The sequence below is a fragment of the Suricata suricatta genome, chromosome 2 (genome assembly GCF_006229205.1).
Source record: "Suricata suricatta isolate VVHF042 chromosome 2, meerkat_22Aug2017_6uvM2_HiC, whole genome shotgun sequence".
NCBI lineage: Eukaryota > Metazoa > Chordata > Mammalia > Carnivora > Herpestidae > Suricata > Suricata suricatta.
Window position 1 is genome coordinate 118,482,371 of NC_043701.1, and position 23,744 is coordinate 118,506,114.

Consider the following 23,744-nt stretch of genomic DNA (forward strand, 5'->3'; position numbering starts at 1 on the left):
AGTACCTAAACATTTTGTTTCACAACTCTCTTTAAGAGGTTGTTGTTGTTGTTTGTTTGTTTGTTTTTAAGAAAAAATCCATAGTGTAGTTCCCAATTGCTTATATTATTTTTTTGATTTGGGAAAAATGTTTTCATAAAATATGGTAAAACTTTCCTGAAACCTAATTCTAAACAGTGCCAACAGTGGTCAACATTGCACAACTAGACAACAGTTTTACAGTCTTAACAACTTGACTAGTCAACCTATTTCTCATTCTTGAGGGTCCAGAATCAGGCTGAGGTCTGAAACCTCAAACCATGTGACAGCAATTCTGACTGAGAGCTGAGTTTGATGACTTTAGAAGGAAACCTGTCACTTGAGTAAAATCTTAAACATCATGGTTTTTGGTTTTGTTTTTTTCTCATTGTCAGCTTGTGTGGGTACAGGGCCCAGGGACAGAGTTCAGATTGATGATTCCAAATACAGACATTAAATAATTTCCTTATTTTGGATCCTATACTTTATCTTTCCATTTTGCAGGGTCAATTCTCAGCCTTTCAGTGTCTGTAGGTTAAGGCAGTCTATGTATGTACCTGTTGCACTTTACATTGTTACTTCCTCTGGCCAACTTCATAATTTGGGACTACCCTACCTATGTCTTTATAAATGTATTTATTTTAGTAATTTTACTTTTATGTATATATGTGTGTATGTATGTATGTATTTTCAAACAAAGAGTAGTTTAAAAGGGTGCTGGTACTCTATGTGAAAATTTACATATTTGAAAATACACATATGCATACAAACCACACACACACACACACACACACACACACACACACACACACACAGTGTGCCAGGTCATATTCAAGTATGGAGAATGTAGTTATTCAAATAGCCATTGTATATCAAGTTGTAGTAGAGGTTGAAATCAGAATAGAGCCAGCTGTAGGGCATATTTTGAGAGAACTGGTGGAAAATGGATCAGCTCGCAGAAGAACCTGTTTTCCAAAATGAAGTCCAGACACATAAACTGGCAAGTGTCAAGAAATCCTTTGGGAAATGCAGACATTGTAAGAAATGGGATGGAAGAGAAATCCAAGTTTGAACAACCTAAAAACACATAGAAATGAGTCACTGTGATAGAAGAATCATTGATGCAAAGAAAATTCAAGATTCTTGATAACACTAACATAATATGAGCCAAGTTTTGTTCTACTTATGTTACATAGATGATTTAATTGAACACTCACTAAAATCCCAAGACCATTATCTGTAGTCTCCGTTTTTTTTTTTTTTTTACTAAGAGGCTGAGTTAAAGAAGCTAACTATGACGAGATATAATTTAAAAGAGCTGATGCATGGACACTTCTTTGCAGATATATACATGACCATATAGGGGTCCTGAAAGTCTTACTACATTTTGAATAAAAGGTTTATAAAATGTTTCATCCTTTCACATACATGGAGATGCAGAAATCATCTCCAATCATCAACAATAAAGATTGAAGAGAAAGTTTTTATGATAACTAAATATTTGTTTACCTTGAAATAAAAGAAGGGCAAATTCATAATCTGTACCTTTTTATTGGAGATTTATCATGAAAAATAGCTTATTAAAGGCTATCTGTGTAACTTTATCTATCTTTGCACTTCCTAAATCTATGTGAGTGGGAACACTTTTTGTGAGGGACGTATTGCTTCTCAAGGAATAGTGTTTAAGGGCTGCTAATGTATATCTAGACTCAGAAAGTGCCTGCTAAGTTATCTTCCAGTTCACCTAATTGTGGGGAGCTGCAAAGATTCAGCTGCTTGGCCATTTACTAGCCAGATATGTCACTCCCTGAGGGGAGTTACGAAAATAGGCAGGGGAGCGCCACTCCCTGTCAGAGGAGAAGCCAGAAGAACAAAGATCAATCGCCTACAGGCAGGGTGTTATCGGCCCTTCAGTGCTGTGCTAAAAAACCTTAGTTTGGTTCCTCTTTTACTCTAGCCTAAATCCCTTAACCCTGTTTCCAAGCAACTGACCTCGGTCAGCTGCCTTGTTCTCCTGCCTCAAAACCTTTATAAGAAAGGGTTTTTTCTGAATAAAGAAGAGACTTGATCAGATACCAGATATCGTGTGCTGTCTCCACTCTCTGTGTCTCCCTCCTGCCCTATTTCTCTCTCCCTCCCTCAGGAACAAACCCACAAGGATTTACTGCCCTGTTGGCCGAGGCAAGACCGACAAGTGGCCCCCAACGTGGGGTGAGTGATGGGAACATGGCACCTAATGACTAGTGTGATGTTTTGACATAAGGATCACAATGTAGAAATTAACAAGCTTACCGATATATTTAATATTCTCAACTTTGAAAACATAAATGGAAAATAAATAATGCAGTCAAAATAAGTTACTTTCACCTGCCTTTCAATTTCCTCACAGTGTTGTTTGTGCAAAGATTTTTTTTATTAGGTAATATACAGTACATATCTACATAAACCATCATCACTAATTAGAAATTTTGAGATGATCAACAAGATGTTTATGTTCCAATCTGTCACCATTTTAGTCAGTTGTTCAAGGCTCCTGGTAAAATTCAAATCTCTCTTCATCCTTTTGGTGTTACACCGGATTGGTCTCCAGTCAGGTGAATGACAAATAATTAGATGTGAATGTTAAATAGAAAGGAAGGAAAAGTAGTCCCCTAGGGAGAGCAGTATTGTTTCAGTTCTTTGTAGGAATTGGAGAAAGAACATTAGTTAGTTCCATATGCCTGCTTTACACTATTATGACAATTCAAAGCTTCCTGAATAAAATTTAAAAAGAAAAAAACATGCATTTTCTAGCAATAATCATTTGTGAAATAACAAAGCCTGACAATATTCTTTGTAAGTTTCTATTTTTTTGCTGTGAAGTCCCAATTTATTTTCATTTATCTTACATTTTAAATGTTATTGAACATGATTTGAAACGACACTTGGTGCTGACTACATGCTCGGCATGGATGATTGTGAACATGCTGTTTAATCAATAGTATTGGCCATTCTTCTTCTAAAAGCGCTAATTCATTGCACAGAAAAACATTGTTATCAACAAATGGGTGTAATTTGTCTTCAACAACATTAATTTAATGTAACAACAATAACAGGATTCATATAAATATATTATTCCACTCACTGAGTAGATGGGTATAATTATATGAAGAAAAGTTCTTTTCACAGTCTTCAAATCAGGGGTCACTGCAACAAGAAAAAAATCCAGGCATACAGACTACTATATATAACCTATATTTTTAGTTAGTGGGCCAATAAAAAGTATAGTGATATAAAAATTATAACTGAAGACTACCTTGGCCTTACAACCAATTACTAGTTTCATACACACTGGGTCACAGAGCAAATTAAAAGTTGGTAATTGGAAGATGGGTTTTCCGCTTTCTTGTGCTTTTTCACCAGAATAATGGTAATGTCTTACATGCCTCAGGCATTTAAACAAGAATAATTATATTTTGGGGTGCCTGGGTGGCTCAGTCAGTTGAGTGGCCAGCTTCAGCTAGGGTCATGATCTCATGGTTTGTGAGTTCCAGTCCTGCATCGGGCTCTGTGCTGACAGCTCAGAGTCTGGAGCTTGCTTCTGATTTTGTGTCTCCTTCTCTGTCTGTGCTTCCCCTTCCTGTCTCTCTGTCTCTCAAAAATAAATAAACATTAAAAAAAAAGAATAATAGTGTTTATACACCTTGCCCTACTCTGCATATCTATCAGGGACAAACAACAGGCACTAGATCTGAGAGTTAAGGAAGTGTGCATAAAATTACATGACTTGTTTAGCAGCAGAGCTAAAATAAAGCTGATGTCATTCAACAACTTTCCCTGAGATGTGGAACAGAATCATATCTTGTCAACCAGACATCACTAGTGGCTGGTGTGTGCCCTCTGGGAAATAGCCCTGCAACCCTCCAGCCACTAGCTCAGGAAGCAAGAGGGAATCGTGTAAAAATGGGGGCATTTCTCTCTGTAGAGGGATCCCATGCCTGCCCATTACACTCCAGAGACTAAGTGTAAATGTAAGGACTCCAAACTAAGAAATATATCCACAAACTTGTCCTGGATAAATGAAGTCTTGCTGTGCCTTTTCTAAAGCAAATGTAAAGAAAAAATTTTTTTGAAAAGGCTCTTTCCACCATCAAAGAACCAGAAGTCCTATCATGGAAAGTGATTTCACTGTACAGAAGATACAGAAGATAAAACCTTGTAGAGAGGTTAACAATGGAGAAGAATCTATCATCTGAGAACTGGAAATGAAATAGTTGACCACTCAGCTGATAGATAGATAGTTGGATATATCTGTGTGAATATCTAGGTCTCAAAGGAACAAGCAAACACTAGAATAATAAAATAATGTAAAGGAAAAGGGAATGTGGGAGAACATCTTGGTGAATTCCAATATTTAAGGTAGTGCCTAAAGTTGATTTTTATCAGCAACAGAGAAAGAAAACCACCATACGTGGTGTTAATGAACCCATTTCAGGAACCATGTTTAAAGAAAACAAGTGTGATCAAAACTGTCCAATTTTGCTGAGAGTTCCAGTAAGAAGTCAGAGAAGGGTCTCTTGTACTTGATGGTACAGACAGGGCTGGGATAATGGCCCTGACAGCAGACCGGTTGGCTGGAGGGCAAACTGCAGTGAGAAAGTGGGGGCAGGCACTGCACACAGCAGAGCTGCAGAGTTTCACTCCAAAGGAAAAAAATGGAGAGAGGCTGGAGGCTCTTAAAAAATGCCCGATACAAGAACATCCTTGAATGCAACTGGGAACAGACTGGTAAAGAGAGAGAGATTATAATATAGAAATCAAAGAATCTATATTAAAAATGTATTGAATTTTGTAACTGAATAAGATGAATTTTATTTTAATGTTATGAAAATATCAGCTGCCCTTCTCCAGCAAAATAAAAAAAATCAGAACTTACAGAAAATATTTATTTATAGCTGTTCTGAAAATAAGATTTTTTTCAATCACTTTTCCATCTGAATACAACTGGCTCTTGCACATAATTTGCCTATTTAAATTCACACTCATTTAAAGGACCAAGATTAGGAATCTAAATGTCAAAAATATGATATCAAACTTCAAAAAGAATGGTTGGATGTTGAATTTTTTCAGAACTTAAAAACATATAGTTTTAAAAAACTTGTTTTCTTATTATTCAAAGAATGGTTTATTATCTGAATCTGGCTTCATTAAGTCCTTTGTCATTCCCAGTTAATATGGAAATGGGCACAACAAATCTCATCTTTCCAAAGTAAATCCACAAAAGCAAATACAGGCCTTTAAATTGTGAATTGGGGCCAGTAACTTCAGATGTCAAAAATAGCATTCTAGTATTTACAAACCTGTTACTAGATACAAAGAATACTTTAAAATACTGATTTTTCTTAAGACAAAAATATTAGAAAGCCACATAAAAACAAAGTATAAATAGTCTTCATAGTTTATAAATACAATAAAATTAAAATAATACAATTAAAGCAATATACACACACAGTAGCAATTTCTGGGAGTTCATATGCATTTATTCATTTTCCTATATTCAGATTCTAAAAAGTAGAATTTATATGAACCCAAGTTTTATTACAACTGGCATTAAAATATCAGACAATCCTTCAGTAAACAGAAATATTTATAAAATGCATGTGTATATATATACAATTATAGTTATATAAAACCTATAAGCATACTTGTAATTTTCCTGGGAGAGTAACCATTATCGCTATAAGTTAATATATAATTGTCAATTATTAGCTATGTATTTTTAAAGGGAAAAAAAATCTAAGCTATCACTGTTACATAAATGTTTGCTATTTGTGCCTCCTCTATTGCTTTTTGTGCCTCTTTTCTTGGGTTAAATTTCCATGGATTGTATATGATGACTAATATTTCAGTACAAATAAATCATTTAGAAACAAAAGAGTAATGTGTATAAATTATAATACCTTTTGTCTAAGAACTAAGGAAAACATGGGTGGGTGATTTTATAATGATGCACGTTTAAAGCATCAGGGCATAGATAGTTGTAGGAGGTTTTATAGTGAGGGTATCTTATGAGAAAGGGTTTGAGGATTATCTTCACTTGGGGCAAAATAAAATCTTTATGAAGATGCGTAGAGTCTGCTGTTGTTGAAATCTCTATGTTGCATAAATCTCATGGTTTAGAAGGCCCTTCTAATGTTCCGCTAGCTAAATGATGTTTGTCATAATTTTCACAGTCCCTGTATGGGAGGGACAAGTTTGCAGTTAGAGAATGGGGATAGATCTGGTTTTTATAACAAAACAAGGTACTATTTTTATGGCAGGGAGGATGGTGATGTTTAAATCTCACAATAAACATACTGGTGTTTCTACATCATAAAACCATTTGGAATCCTAGAAATACTGGAATGCTCTATTTCATTCTAGGGCAAAAGGGAAAATAGTGTTGAAACCACTTCCATCTTAATAATACTGAATGGAGCCTCCTGGTAGAATTATTAACATCCCACAGTCCACAATGTGCATCTAATAAGACCACCACCACTCTCTGATTCAAGTGGGATCCTAATTCTACAGAAAGTCTTTCCTAATAAATCATCACATATTCCAAAGTTAGTCAATTATTTTAGCTAAGAGTAAGATAAATTGGAAAAAGATAAAAATTCTGGTAACTTTTGGGTGCCTGGGTGGCTCAGCTGGTTAAGCACCTGACTTTGGCTCTGTTCATGATCTCACAGTTTATGGGTCTGAGCTCCACATCAGCTCTGTGCTGACAGCTGGGAGCCTGGGTCCTGCTTCTGATTCTGTGTCTCCATCTCTCTCTGCCCCTCCCCCACTCATACTCTGTCTCTCTCTTTTTTTTTCTTTCAAAAAAATAAACATTAAAAAATTCTAGTAAATTTTGAATCCTCAAGTTTGTTTTTTATTTTATTTATACTATGTTAGCTTATTTTTATTTTTATTTTTATTTTAAGTTATGCATTCTGAGATACGTTTAGTTTATACTTGGATACACATCCCTTATTGATAGATCCCTAGAGTTGAACCATTTTCTGAGGGGCTTATCTCTAATTAGCTCATGGATTTACTCTTCCCCAGTTACCCCACTACTGTAACTGCATTTTAATTCACTACTTAGACTCCCAAATTTTTTCCTCTTTCCTTTTTTTTCTCTTTATTCTCAATTGTTCTAATTCATTCATTATTGACATTCTGGTCCACTAATGCTGATTTAATTCTCTTCTTTCCTACTGAATAATTATATGACACTTCTAAAGCTGTAATATATGTGACAATTCAACAAGTAAACAGAAAATAATTCAATAAAAAATAAATGGTATGATTTTTTCATAAAAAATTATGAAAATTATGATTAGTTCCTGAGTGAAAAAGAAACATTGGTATCCAAGGTCAGACTACTTTGTTCTTTCCATACGTCATTATCCTCATCCATAATTGTTTATCAAAATATATTTTAACTTTATGCTTTACCTATGGAAGTTATAGACATTAAGTGACATGTTCAATGTCATAAAACTGTCTATGGTAGAACGTCACTGAGATCTAATTTCAGTGCTCTTTTTGGTAAAGATTCCATAAGGATCTTTTGAAAAGAAAAACCAGAGAAGGATTACAAATCTCCATTTTTACCATAGGAAAGTTATTGGGGAATTCATTAGTTTAAATTTTCCTAGATGTGACTTTATGCCATCCAAATCAACCATCAAAAGGCTTCTTAATTCAAAGAAGATAAAACTTCAGTTGTTTAATGCATATTATAGTAGCCATTAGGCATATTTAAAGGATATTCAGGAAAAGCACTTTGGGAAAATACAGGAAAAACAGTAAAACCAGCAAGCACTGGGTTAAGAATTAGGTCGACTTTAGTACTGGGGAAACATCCATTAAACATCACTGGTAGAAACTATAACATCACTCCTTAATATGAAAATTAACCATTAAGGATAAAATTCAGTCATTTACTATTTCTCTTTAGGAGAAACTGAGGGACTTTTCTTACTACAAAGAACACTGTTCAGTAAAGGCAGAAAGAATGATACAATCAGAAATCACATTTCAAAGCTCTTAATGGAATACCTAATTCAGGCACGAATAATCAGTGAATACTAAAACCAGTATGTGAAAGACAGTAAAGAGGTAAGATTATCTCCAAGTCCCTGAGCAAGGTGACCCCTGCTTTATATGCTCACATCAAGGGTAAGTATACTTTTAGAAAGAAGTTACCTGTTACTGTCTTAACCAAGTTCTCAAAAATAGTATATTTCATATAATTCCTAAGCTAACATAATATGCAGTGCCTATTCAACTGATAAAACGTTGTTGTCAAAAGTTTTACATGAAGGTAATAGTATGAACAGGGGTTTGCAAAGTTTTTATCTAATTGGTAAATAGTTTTTATCTAGAGGTTTTTAGCTAGGCTTTTGGGCCAAGTACTATTCCTACTGCATATTCTTTTTTCTTCTTCTTTGTTCATTATTTTTTAAGTACCTTTAAAATGTGAAGCTTGTTCCTAGGGAGAATGCTGTATAAAAAGTCTCAGGCTAGGTTTAGCAAACACGTGACAGTTTAGTGACCCTAGGTCTAAAGGAACAAGTAGAAAAATCCTAGGAGGGGTGCCTGGGTGGCTCAGTCGGTTAAGCGCGGCTTCAGCTCAGGTCATGATCTCACGTTTCGTGGGAACACATGGGATGTTCTAAAAGACAGGACTTCTCTTCAAGAAGTCAAGAGTACAAATCGAAATAAGGTGGGAGAGATATCCAATAAACAGGGCTAAAGCGATGAGACTGCATGCTATATACAAACCTGGGGTGTATACAGGAGATTCGCTTGTGTTTTAGAAAAACAAAAACAAAAACACTTCACTGAATATAAATCAGATATCCTTTGTTTTCAAATGTTGGTATTTAAAGTTATGACTACTTTCCAATATTCTGTGATATTAGCAAAACACTATCACCTGAAGGAATATTTGCATAGATTTGAAATTCTAGAAGACTGTGGGTTTTAAATGAGTGTAAACTTCTAAAAGACTAAGGTTGCAACTCTAGGTTACTTAGATCAATGTGCTACCCGGGCATGGATATCCGACTGACATATCCTGAACCACCTTGTAGGTAAATCTGTATAGAGGACACCCACACTCTTCTCCAGGTATTTACCCACATGGACACAAATCAGAAGCAGGCTTCATATCAGGATTCGACAGAGGTTGGATTTATGGGTAAGGTTTCTGGGTGAATGAGATCATTTCCTATGCAGAGCCACAGGAATACACTGGTTCTGTCTTCTAACTGTGCGTGACTGACTCGATGCAGTTGTGGGGCAATTGGATGTTTGCACAATTCTCTTCACTCCGCTGCTCTCCCACTATAACCTAAAAAAAGATCTCTCTTGATCTTTATGACATGATTTAATTATTGTGAGCAGCCTGGCCAGCTCCAGTAACTACAGTATGACAAACTCTATTCCAAACTCAAGCCACTGTAAAACACCATCTGATATGTGGCTTAGAGCCCAATACTGCTAATCACCAGTAAGCCAGGGGAGACAAAGGCACACAGCTCTCCAATTAACCCTACTCAGCTACTGAACTAGGAGCCACACCTCTCCTCTCGCACTGAGCTTCTGATCACTCAAGTAATTGCTGAAACAACTGTACATAATTAGTTGGGATTAATGAATACTAAAATCACTAAATAATGTTTACCGATGCCTTTACTTGACCCTTGTGAAAACCCTCTCGTGATACATCCTAATAGCAGAAAGAACATCTGTGGAGAAGGTCAGCTTGGGCTTCCCCACACAAGTTTTTCCCTCCAGAACAAGAGCAGCAAAGATCTCTCCCCACACAAAGAGATCTCTGTCTAAGCCAGTGCTCTGTAAGTCCACCTAGGGCACACACAACAAAGCTATCCTTCCATCAAAGACAGGAGTTCAAGTCATTCCCCAAGCACTTTTTAAAAAATTTTAAGGTTTATTTATTTTTGAGACAGAGAGAGAGTGAGTGGGGAGGGGGGAGAGAGAGAGAGAGAGAGAGAGAGAGAGAGAGAGAGAGAGAGAGAGAGAGAGAGAAGGAGAGGGAATCCGCAGGCTCCAGGCTCTGAGCTGTCAGCACAAAGCCCAATGTGGGGCTTAAACCTACAAATCATGAGATCATGACCTGAGCTAAAGTCAAACACTCAACCAACTGAGCCACCCAGGCACCTCCCCCCACCAAGAACTTTTTAATATGGGATAGACTTTTAACAAAACATATCTCATGTTGGAAACATAAATAATATTTCAAGTTTTGTTTTAGTTGCACACAGAAACCTGTGTGTGTACATGTGCATGAGAAGGTACACATGTGTGCTGGGTGGCATTGAGGATTTTATTATTAGGATACAGTAAAAAAAAATTGAAGGTTCTAGTAGTTAAAGGGATAGCAGAGAGTTCACAAGCCTCAATCCTCTTCCTGCATTTTCTACCCCGAGAAGAAGTGGGGAGCTTTAGGGAAACCCACCTACCAATAAAGCTGGGGTTGATGATTTTTTTCTCTCAATATTTGTGGAATTGGAGAAAATGCACAGAAGCTACATTCTTGCTCATTTATGCGGCCCACAAACAATATTAATAATAATTACTGTCAAAGTTGATTCCTGTGACATTGAACTTCTACCTTTGTATTAATAGTTATTTTATGTTGCTCCTCTTCATATTTACAGGGGTCCTTGTTTATCTATGCTCTGCTCATTCCAAGACTAAGAGAAACATCTATAGCATTAGTAAACATGGAAAATAATCCATTTTAGCCTTGCAATCTGAAATGGAAGAGTGAAACAAAATTCTTGATTAACAACCAAAGTCTATCATTTTGTTTACAGTGAAAATGATTAATTGTCTTCTAATGGGTAAATCGATACTCTGCTTAATTGTATCTGCTTCTCAGAATTGCATACCTCTAGTTCATTAACTCTTTTAAATAACAGCCTGTCTTGGAAAACAGCACAAAACTTGTTAATGTTTCTTTTAAAGCCTTGATAAATCTTCCAGTCTCTTGCACCTTACTCAGCTCCTCACTGAGGCTGCACTAACAACAATGAAAATAGAGATTGCCAGTATCTTGACAGATTGTATATACATAATATGAGAAAAACTGAAGAAGATGTTGTGAGTATTCGAAACCTCACAATGGTGGTAAGTTCAGGAATGGACCATTCAGTGACTGTGGAAACCCATCGTGTGCCGCAGCCTAAAATACTGAATCACCTGAAGTAAAAAGTCCTGCAGTGACAGGATCACCATCCTGCTCTTTTTTGTTGCACTAAGATCGATCGTTTATGGTTTCTGTGTTGGGCCTTTGTCCTGGATGTTCCTTCTACCCAAATGACCCATTGGACTCCCTGTTATTCGAGTCTGTCTCAGTTAACACTCCACCACCTCAGGAAGACTCTCACTGAAAGCCACGTTTATAGCACACCTCCTGCCCAGAGTCCTTCAATTTCAAGTTACAATAATAAATGAACAGACTCATGAAGTTTACCATTATGCAAACGGACTTGGCCAGTGTTTGTTCATTTAATAAATCTGCATGGAGGCCTGTGTGATGGGCTCACATGCGCAGGAGAGACATGGAGCCCCTGCGCTTTAGTGGGGGATTTAAACAACACAGAGCCCATCAACACGTTCCCAAGAGGACTTCGTGTAGAGCAAGTGCTATCAGGAGAGAACTGAAGGACTCTGGGCAGGAGGCGTGCTATAAACGTGGCTTTCAGTGAGAGTCTTCCTGAGGTGGTGGTGTGCTGAGTCAGACTAGAATAACAGGGAGTCCAACGGGTCATTTGGGTCTAAGGCCCAACACAGAAACCATAAACGATCTTAGTGCAACAAAGAAGAGAAGGATGGTAATCCTGTCACTGCAGGACAAATGAGGGGGAAAGGGCATTTAATTATCTGATCAATATGAAATTATCAAGCCATCTATTACTTCCCTCAAGGCATTTTATGTGTAGTAGCTAAAACTTCGCCTGTTTTGTATTAAATGAAATTAAATGTGACTCCCTGTCATCCATTTTTCACAGCTTATAAAAATTCGATCTGTCACGTTTGGGGTATCCAGTATGTTAGTGGGGTTCCTACATCTGGATTCTCAGTGGCTCCTACTGGGCTTCCATCTGCCCAGGTTGTGCATGGCCTTGAGGTCTAGAGACTTGGTTCTTCATCAGATACAGGGCCTGGGCATCCTTACCAATCCTGGGAATGCAGTGCCTTGGTGACACCTTCCCCAGATATTTTGCAGCTATTGGTTGGCCCCGGCTGTAGGAGCCTTGACCTCTGTGGAGCTCAACAAAGGAGCATGGCCTGTATCACCAACCAACTCACCATCCCACCTGCACCTCCTCCCCAGGCTTTGTGGTTCTCCCTCTGCTTCAGGCTGCTCCCCAAAGGGCTTGCCATGCTCCCCTCCCCTTCCATAATAAAACCCACACAAAATCCTCAGCCTTGAGAGGAAATAAATCAATGGATGTAAAGTTAATGCTTTCAACCCTAAAGAATAGTCCTCTCTTGAAACAAAAAAGTGCAAGAAGCCTATGCAATTTTTGAAAGATAGAGAATAAGGGAGAAATACAACAGAGAAGCAAACACAAATGTTTCTTCTCTGCCCCACCCCCACAAATAAGCTCAGACATTTTACAAAACTCAAATGGGATTAATTTAGCAGACAGAAAAAGATGCAAGACCAGGCATTATGAAAAAGTATTCAATTTATAAAGAGTATGAAGAGTGAAGGAGATATGCCAGAAAATGTGGAATTAAGATCTCAGACATGAAGAGACATGATACAAATTATCAATGCTTCCATTTCTGAACATGAAGTCATATATAACTGTAAAACAAAGCTGCTTCAGAAATGACAAAATTCAAATATAGAAGGATTTTCTAAAGGTAAATGTACCTAAGTGTGCATATTAATTTAGATCAATGAATTATTTTTTCTTGACACAGAGAAATCTAGTATCTCTTCTAACTGTGATTATGTTGGTAACCTCAATCCCTGTTACACAGACTTACATAAAGAGACTTCAAGTTTGTTTAAGATTCTGAATTCTTTAAATAATGCATCATTCAAAACTGAAAAATTCCCTATATCCTGAGAATTAGTTGCAGAATATTTTTCCTTTTCTTTCAACATTTCAATTAAAACAAAACAAACATAACACTTGGAATGTAATGGGGAAGAGCAGACACAGACCATGACCATGACCTCCAGCAGGGAGGCTGGGAATGGAGGAGAGGACATAATGTGAAATAAAATGAAAAATGATAAGAGATTGAGACAATGATACTTATTGGGAAATGGGAAATCATTACAGATTAACTCGGAAGAGGGTCATGATTACAGTCTTAGCTATGGTGTATGAAACACACACTAAAGCAGATGTGCACTCCAAGCTCAGGTGAGAAATCGATGTGGGATGCTTCCAGAACACCGGGACAACACTAAATCTTTGGGCCCACTACTGACAACAGGAAAAGCCAATTACTGATTACCTCTTGAAAAACCATTTCTCCTTGGCGTAAAGTAGATTTCTAAAACTGGCTGAGAATCACCTCCATCTTCCTGGGAGGTCTTGGCTTTTCTGAAAGCTACATTGTGTGTGTCCCAATTCCTCCTTTATCTATAATATAACCAGCTTGGCACTTGTTACCTCTTCTATTTCCTGCATTATTGGCTGTAGCTGTAAGTTATGCTATGGATGAAAAAACTGTCAACTTAAAAAATTATATAGATCACTTTATAACTCAGTCATATTTTGAAGTAAAATATTTCAGTATATATATTTTTCTAAAAATATTCAATATGAGGAAAGCTGTTTGTAACTGAATTTTTTACATTACATAAGTTAATTTTTGCATGATAAAGACTTGTCTTATGAGGTATGATTATTAAAATGCAATTTAGCTAGTCAAGTACATGTTAACATATATCTCTCCACAGATACAGATATTTAAAAATTTGTTTAAAAATTTTTTATTATTTTTATTTATTTTTGAGGGACCCAGAGAGACAGCACAAGCAGGGGAGGGTCAGAGAGAGAGGGAGACACAATATCTGAAGCAAGCTCCAGGCTTTGAGCTAGCTGTCAGCACAGAGCCCGACGCAGGACTCAACTCATGAACCGTGAGACCATGACCTGATCCGAAGCTTAACCAACTGAGCCACCCAAGCACCCCTAAAAATTTGTTTCTAATTACTGATTCTATATTTTCAGTTCCAATGGAAATGATAATCTATTACACCCAACAGAAACACTCTGCACCAAAGTCATCAATGACCCCTGTATATCTAAAGTCAGTGATGTTTTAAAATATTTTCAGAGAGAGCCAAACACTATTCATCTCTGAAACACTTGTCTTTCCTTCCATTAAGTCATGTCTCTTTTTCTGATTCTTCTCGTATCTGGCTCTGTGGAGACTCGTCCACCTCTGTCAGTCATTAGCTGCTGACAGATCGCAAAGACTGCAAGACCCCTTGTCTTTCCCCTCAGACCCTCTCCATAGAAAAACTGACCCACAATGGTAATATTTATATGAATATCTTTTCACTATGTGAACCTGGTGCAGATTCTAAAAAAATGTTTTAATGTTTATTTATTTTTGAGAGAGACAGAGAGACAGAGCTTAAGTTGAGGAGAGGAAGACACAGAATCTGAAGTAAGCTCCAGACTCTGAGCTGTCAGCACAGAGCCCAACATGGGTCTTGAACTCACAAACTGAGAGATCATGACCTGAACCCTGATGGACAAATGATCACCCTTTCCTGACCCCTCCAAGCAATTTTGCACACAGTACCTTAACACTGTTTTCATGCACATTTGGATATGTCTTGCCAATTTTTTTGCAAGATGAAGAGCATTATTCTTATCAGAATCTTAAGTTTATGTGAGAATCAACACCTAGCTACCACTCCTGCATTTTTAATCTCTTCCTAATCAGTCTGCATTTTCACCACTGTGACTGAGATGGTTCAGGGAATTTACATAAATCTTTTCCTTAACTCAGACTATTTTGACAACTATGCCCCCTGTGTCTTTGCTTAGTCAACAGGGTTAGCCCAGCAGCCCTCAGCTTAGTGACCCCACATGTAATTTCAACTCTCCTCATAGCATGCTTTCTTATATATTCATATTTTATAACTAAAGTTGTTATTAATGTGCAATGAAACATTTTTGTGCTTATTTGATGAACACCAGGTCCATGAGGCCACATTCAGGATGTTTGCTCAATCTTTGTATCCATAGCAAATGGCAGAGTCCTTGGCTTAAAGTAGGTGCTCAGAGATTTTTGCATCAGTGAATCTGTGAAGGAATGGAAGATTGAACCAAAAGACACCACATTTCAACCTTAGAACAGTGTTAGACCTATTTGTTATATTCCTAAAGTTATGGCTACTTAAGCTCTCTGAGTCTTCTATCTTCTATGAATTCAATCCCCCCACTTAATATTCTCTCAGAGTGAGTAGTCATTTGGATATTACAATCTGGACATAAATAAAACTTCTTACACCATAAAGCCACTAAAAGTAAAATACAAAGTAAAAAGAAACTAGATAACTCTCATTAATATACATTTACCATTTCTGCATAAATAATTTGGCATGTTAGAAGTTGACTCAGTACTACCAGCTCTAAAGAGGAAACTTTACTTCCATTAAATCATGTCATATTTCCTTATTCTTCTCAAATGTCCCTTCTCTTATGAAACAACTTCAATAGCAACAGGTTGTGCTACAACTTGTTTAAAAGAAACATAAACACCTGTGTATAATGCAGAGAAAAATAAGCAAAGTGCAATAACTTATTCAGCTTTGGTGCTGTGCTCTCCCTTACAATGTTGACATTACTGCCTGTGGGCCTCTCCATCTATGGGAGAAAAACCAACCAACAAACAAAAACTAAACAAAACAGATCACATTGTGAATGACAAGCTCTGCTCTCATATGCAAAATATATAAGAAATTATGCTTTTATACCCAGACCAAGCACCTGCTCTCTAATAAATTTCTCTGTTAGTGAATAGTTTTTTTTCTCCTGCAGTGACAAAAATACAAAGATCAAGAAAAGAAATCAGTTGGTTTAGATAGAATATGTTATATTTTCTTTGTCACAAAATATGGTACAGAATTTGTGACGCTGTCCTTTGTAATTCATTCAGGAACAAAGGACTATATTGATTATAATGAAAAAAGAATGTGTTTCTTCAAGACACTCTGATCAGATATCTTACGAAACAGACATATGGTACTTTACTATGTATAATAACTAATACACCTACTTTAGAAATGTTTTTATGGTTAAAAGTAGATCTCCAAGGACAACAGTATATAAATATTTTCCATTACAAGAAATATTTAAAACCATTAACCCCCTCTGTCCTCATTTTTACAGTGTCAGAGCTAAACTGTCTCAAGGTAGTATTGTCTGTCTGCTCTTTCTTGACCAGTGGGCTCCAAACAGAATACATTTTTTGGTCCTTTCTTCTGCCACAGAGGATGAACCTACCGCAATGCTCTGCTAAGCACATTTACATTATTTATTTGTTACAGGGACCTGGCAAATGCAGACACACAGGAATGAAACGCAATCACCCCACTTGGAGGAGGATTTGAGTGCTGAATGTGGCCTGATATACTCTGGAAGTCCAGTGGAGGTGAGGAGAGATGGAGACAACTGGTGGGTATTTGACATCACTGCCATGTGGGAACTGTTCCTGCCAGAGGGTGCATCCATCGGGCTCCTGGCAGAAGGCAGAGGGTGTACACTTCCCGGGTAATTGGAGAAAAGTCTAATAGGACACTATTGAGAAGATATGGGCAGAGAACAAAGACACCACAGGGAAAGGCGCAATGCCCAAGAACTGGTGACAGTGGCCCTGTCCTCATTCTCCTGCGGCACATGTGCTTAGTTAGTGCCTCTTCACTTATCCTTAGCCAATCTTTGATGTCAGCCAGCTATGGTGGACAGTGTTGTGCACTTCACCAGCCATTTGTTGTGATCTGAGAAATTCTCTGTAGCCACAGGCAGCCTCTGGGGGACACAACTGCAGGGTGGTACAGAGATGCTGGCAGTCCAGCTTCTATGGGGTGCAATTCTGTGTAAGTATTCCCCCCACCAGCAGGCAGACAGGAAATCCTGAGAAGGCACCAGCACGTCCCTCAGGGGCCTCCAGCTGCCTCAAGCCCAGCTGCTCAAAGTTTCAACAAGTTCAGTAACATACTTTTTATTGACTTCCTCCTGACTTGTCCTGATCATTTGGGAATAGCTCCTGATTAAGCTTCCTACACCCTAATCCTTAACACGGGTCTTTGTGAGAGAAAGCAGACACTCCTCTGGGCCACAAAGGATGAGAATAAAGAATAGCTCTAAGAACTCGGAAAGCAAGAACCAGGAGAAAACGAGCTTGTACACAGAGGCCCTAACACTGAATCACGAGAGGCAAGTGCCTGTGTCTACAGTTGAGAGGGAGAAAGGAGACAGATGCCTCAGCTTTATGTTCTTTCTTCTCTCAGGACTGTCAGCGTTTGTTGGCTGAGTCAAGGGACAGACATGGGCCCCCACCTAGTTCCTGCATGTCAGCCCCCAGGAGAGCATTCAGAGAACACCATGTCCCAGGCCCTAACTGAGCTCACACCGTTCCAGTGTGTCCCTGGCACCGGCTCCCTGCACAGTGCAACCTGAACTGTGCACTGACAGGAACATAGAAGGCGTCTGAAGTCTGCTCGGAAAAATAACGCAAGGATCCTCTCACCTATGTAGGGTGAACATCTTTGTTCTCTATTTTATGAGGAACTAAAATCCAATATCCTCTAGGGAGTACAGAACAGAAAAGTGCAAAATAACAGAATGACTGGAAATGTTTCAGCTACAAAGCACACACACACACACACACACACACACACACACTTTGTTGCCTAACAGCATTATATGTGGGTGTTTCAAACATATATGAAAACCAGACACATTCTTGAATAAGCATGTTTGACAGCTGACTATTCTCTTACCACCAAAGGAAGTTGTCTAATGACATGTTTCTGGAGCATTCAACAATCGAGAAATAATTATTTGTAGCTACAGCATAGAGCATGGCATTAGGAGAGTACAGACATACACAGAAATCTTTAACAGCAAAGGTACAGCAGCACAGTGTAGACCCAGGGCTTGGAGGTAAGAACTAGTGGGCCAGAGGCCAGCGGTTTGGTAGGTAGAGGAGGAAGAAAATGTTATGGCAATTATCAAAGTTTAGTTGTACATCAGTGGTCAGCAGACACTCTACCCTTTGAATTGGCTGGCTTTCACTGTCATCTCTACTCTGGCCCTTCATAGCCAGAGTAATGCATACAAAATAAATCAAACATCAAAGGAAACACTGAAGGGATATTTCTGTCCATACTGCAGAGTAGCAGGGCAGGAGGGGACCTTCAAACCTGGGAACATATACTAAAGTAAACCTAAGGTAAAAAGTGTTCACTTTGAATAATAGGGGATAAAATCTTAAGTGATCAGGTTCCAAGAGCACCCCAGAAAACACAGTGGTGAGGGGAAGCTGGTAGCATAGAGCACTTCATAGAAAATACCAATTGTAGAGTTGGGGCATTTTAAGATTCTTCTGGCAGTGATGTAAGCTGAAAAAAATCCATGTGAAAAAAGTTTACCTAAGATGAATAGTTATAAAATTATTGTAATAAGATATGGCTCGGGAAAAGGAAAGAAACATTACTTTAAGGCACTTTAGAGATGAAACAATTCTACGAGTTTAGACTTGGGGGTCAAATCCTTTTACAAAATAGCTATCAGAAGAAAAGAATACATATAATTTTTTCTTCAAAAACACTCAGAACATTTTGTGGACAGTGATGCCAGGCTATGTGATATTTTCAAATTATTTCATGTCAGTGATAAAATATGGACTTATTTCAAATGGAATATTATGGACTTCTCTAAGTATACTTTAGAACAAAAGAGATGGCATAATATCATGTACCTTTCCTTGTTCATAGAAAACATCAGTTACCAAGTATCATAACAAAACCTACAATGTTATCAATTCATAAGATCCCACAAGTAATTCTATTATTTTAACTAAAAAACAATCTATTGTAAAAATATGTATCATTTTAGAGAAATGTTCCAAATCTTCCTTTTATTATAAGATTCTGCTGTTGGTTAAGTTTCTCAAATTCCACATATGAGTGAAAGCATGATATCTGTCCTTCTCTCACTGACTTCACTCAGCATAATACCTTTCAGTCCCATCCATATTGTTGTAAATGGCAAGATTTCATTCCTTTTCACTGCCTAGTTGTATTCCATTGTATGTATACCCCACATCTTCTTTATCCATTCATCAGTTGATAGATATTTGGGCTCTTTCCATAATTTGGCTATTGTCTATAGCACTACTATAAATATTGGGGTACATGTGCCCCTATGAATCAGCATTTTTGTATTGTTTGGATAAATTCCTAATAGTGCTATTGGTGAGTCATAGGTAATTCTAGAAACTTAACAGAAGACCATGGGGAAAGGGAAAAAAGGTTATAAACAGAGAGGGAGGCAAACCATAAAAGATTCTTAAATATAGAGAATAAACTTAGGATTGATGGGAGGAGGTGGGTGGGGATGGGCTAGATGGGTGATGGGCATTGAGGACGGCACTGTTGGGATGAACACTGGGTGTTGTATGTAAGCGATTAATTGTAGAAATCTTCCCCCGAAGCCAAGAGCACACTGTATGTTAGCTAACGTGACAATATATTATATACAAAAAATTAAAAATTGAAAATTCTGCTGTCATTAACAGAATCTTGAAACTATAAATTCCACATGCCCTAAGGGCCAATTCCTTCTCATTATAGATAAGTAAATTGATTTCCACTTAAGTTAAATTAACACAAGTTGATGCAATAAATTTTAACCCCCAAATTCAACTTTTACACAAAATTTACATCTAAATGTTTAACTATCATTTCAAATATAACACAAAAATTGAATTCATGTTTTTGTTACAAACCACCTTTAGCTTTTAGGCAACAATTCTCCATGGTTTCCTTGAAGTTTGCATGATTTGCAGTGAGGTAGTGATTGACCTTTTTCCTATTTTTTTCAGGTTGATCTGCATGGCAAACAGCTTAGAAGAGAGAAATACTGTTTCACTCTAGAAGGATCGGCAGGCGTGCTTCCTCTCCAGTAGAGTAGTGACATCACCTCCTTCCAGGGCACAGGACAGGCATCCCTCCTGCTGGTTGTAGAACATCTGGGTCCCTAAACTCTAGGTTCCTCTCCTGAAACACAACCCATTTTGTGTGCAAGTGGAATCTTGCCTCCTCACATCACCCTTGGGAAAGGAACACATGGATTGTGATGCTGGGCCTGTTGCTATGGTAAGTAATAAACCATTCTTGTCTCTGTCTTAGGACTCTCATGTCAGTTACCAGCATTCCCCACAGCTGTGGCTGACTTGTCACCCTGGGCGCATGGTGACACCTCACACCCTTCGTTTTTGTTGTCACAGAGCCTCCCTTTCCCAAATTAATCCAGTCTTAAATTTGAAGTCATCTGTAGTATCGTGTTGAGGTTGGTAGTTCCTGGTCTAATACTCAATGCAATGTCCATAAGTCGAAACTAAGAACAAACATCTAACTGTAATACAAACATTCACTGTGTGACTAGAAGTCAGAGAACCTCTCTCACTAGATCCCCAATCAGATCAAGGTTATAGCAAGGGGGTCACATAAAAGTGATACGGAAGATTTCCAGAGTCATGATAATTTGTCCTGACTTCTCAGAGAGAGGGTACAGGGCTGCCCGCTTCAAACTCAAGCCTTGTGTAAATAAATACCCCTTCTTGGACACTGTTGGAAACAGTCCCAGAAGGTTTCTGATCCTTGTGTGGGGGTCTGAGATCAGGTGAGAAGCCAGCTGTTCTCAGCAGAGGCAGGTAACCTCTATACTTCTAGACTCAGAGACAAGTCTCCACTTCCCAGGAGGCAAAATTGGGCCTCTCAAAAGAGGAATCCAGGTGAAGATATTTTAATTAAAATTTCCCAACAAATCCCTCTGGGGAGATACAGGACGTCACCTCAACTCTGGGCGGGATCGATCACTAATGAACCAAAACCTAAGGGTAGAAATCCAGTCACGGGAAAGGAATACAACATGAGCAGGGTAAGTGCTGCAGCAGTAGATGTCCTGTGACGAGAATTTTGAAATAATTCACAAAAAAGTCCCACAGGACAAGGAAGTAATATAAACTTCCTGAGACTCAGAGAGCTTACTGCTTTCAGCAAGAAAAAGTGTTCCTGATCTTCCTCTTCTCTCCCTTCATCCATCCCCAAAGGGGCTTAAGCAACAGCCATGTTAGAGAGAAGGAAAACAGGAAGAAAAAAAGGTCATCTAAGTTTTCCCTGTAGCTCTATATCTCTGGTTTGGTAACATCCAGTATTGTAGTAGAGGAAACAGGAGGAGGGGGGTTTAATATTAATTTAGATCTGGGGCACCTGAGTGGCTCAGTCGGTTAAGCGTCAGGCTTTGTCTCAGGTCATGATCTCACAGTTCATGGGTTCGAGCCCCGTGTCGGGCTTTGTGCTGACAGCTAGCTCACAGCCTGGAGCCTGTCTTCGGATTCTGTATCTCCCTCTCTCTCTGGCCCTCCCCTGCTTGCACTGTCTCTCTCTGACTCTCAAAAATAAATAAAAAGCATAAAAAATGTTTTTAAATAAATTAGATCTGATTTTTTAAATCATGATCCAGTACTTGATATTCTTATTTTCAAATTAAACTAGGTTATTACCTGATAACTTCAAGAAAATTAATGGGTCTACCAGTTTTATCTAAGGATATCAAATGGACATACTCCAATGAACAGATTTTAAAGAACTCATGAGAATCAAATTCTATTTTGACACATCAGCGATCTTGCTCATGACACCAATAACCTCTAACACTCATGTACCATAATCCAGTCAGGCACATAAAGTCTTTTCTCCTCTCTTCCCTCCTCCTTTCTCTCTTCTATAAGCCTTCTCTACTTTATAGCATTCAATTAATTAATTTAAATAAACCTTTAATTCAAGCTCTTGTATTGAGCCCTTACTACGCCAATCGGGACATTCAGAAGCCCCCAGAAGGCCTCCTTCCCTCCCTTTCTAACTGAACTCCTGGGTTTTCCATCACACTGTTGCTGAGTAAGACACACAGGCTTGAAAGGTGGAATGGAGGTGAGAAGGAGTTGGGAGGATGAAGCTCAGGATGTGTTTGTGTGGGCTCTTCTCCAGCAACATCATTCAAACTCCAGCCTTCATTCAAAGCCTTCTCAGTGGGACATTCCTTGATTAACCCTGGCAGAATGTGATAAAAAAATGTATATGTATATGTAAAGATCTTCTAACTGTTCTCATAGTTTAACTCAAGTCTATTTGGGGCATATTTTAAAATTATCTACTGAGAGGCGCCTGGATGTTAGTCTGACTGTTGATTTCAGCTCAGGTCATGATCTCGCAGTTTGTGAGTTCCAGCCTCACGTGGGGCTCTGCACAAACAGCTTGGAGTCTGCTTGGGATTCTCTGTCTCCTTTTTTCTCTGCTCTTCCTCCTTTTATCACTCTCTCTCTCTCAAAATATAGTAAAAAATTAACTTTTAAAATAAATAAATAAATAAAATCATCTACGGAGGAAAATGAGCTTTTTAGGATGTTTGTTTTTATTTGATAAACTACTAAAATGTGAATTTTAATATTTTCTACAACTTAGAGAAAAAATGACTCACACTTTAGATTTTATAGTTGGTAATTAATTTTGAATAATGATTACTGTTTACATCAATTTATATGAGATATTTAAGTATACAGTATACCACTAATTTGCTGAACCAAATTAACAAACCAAAAAAATCATGTATAAAACTCTAATTGCAATTTAAGATCGTTGTCCATAGAAAAGACATGTTAATATTTTATTTTAATAGGAATTACTTGAAATACTGAATTTTTCAAATGTAAAGGGTAAATAAATTTCATAATCATAACAAGAAAAGCATATTTTGTTGAAAGATGCTATCATATACACAGTGAGGACTAAAAAACCTAGGGGCACCTGGGTTGCTCAGTTGGTCAAGCACCTGATCCTGATTTCAGCTCAGGTCATGATCTCAAGGTTCACGGAATCGAGTCCTGCTTGGGACTGATGCTGTGAGCATGGAGCCTGCTTGAGATTCTGTCCCCCTCTCTCTCTGCCCTTCCCTTGCTTGTGCTCAGTGTCTCTGTCTCCATCTCAAAAATAAACAAACATTAAAAAAAATCTGAGGAAACTCTGACCCACTCCCCTCAGACCCAGAGAATAAGCAGGTGCTTAGACAGAAGGCGATACTTCACCGTTTAGATCTCATTATCTGAAGTGGAGATCTATTTGTTTCCACCTTCTAGAAAGCTGATTACTTATAAATTATTACAATGAATATATTATTTTCTAGTTATTTCACAGACATAATCACAAATATTCTATGTATATTGTGTTTTGAGTGTATGTGTGTGTGTCTGTGTGTATGTCTGTGTGTGTGTCTGTGTAAGTGTACAGTCTTTTTCTATGATTCTGACATAAACCACAGACACACATATCCAAATCTGAATGAAATATTATCACTTATACATCTCGGAGGCAGATCAGATGCAGCTAGTTTGAAACTAAACTCATCTTC

General features: G+C 37.9%; 1 long non-coding RNA gene across 5 annotated transcripts; it reads right to left on the reverse strand.

Moving 5' to 3' along the window:
* Positions 1–2,429: 2,429 nt before the first annotated feature.
* On the reverse strand, positions 2,430–20,363 carry LOC115272105. Of its 5 annotated transcripts, none has more exons than XR_003900251.1 (4): positions 20,068–20,363; positions 10,673–10,767; positions 3,143–3,204; positions 2,430–2,669 (listed from the first exon to the last, which is right to left on the reverse strand). It is a non-coding gene; the product is annotated as an uncharacterized LOC115272105 (long non-coding RNA). The 5 variants fall into 5 exon arrangements; XR_003900250.1 differs by having other exon boundaries at positions 2,430–2,695; XR_003900254.1 differs by lacking the exon at positions 10,673–10,767.
* Positions 20,364–23,744: the final 3,381 nt, after the last annotated feature.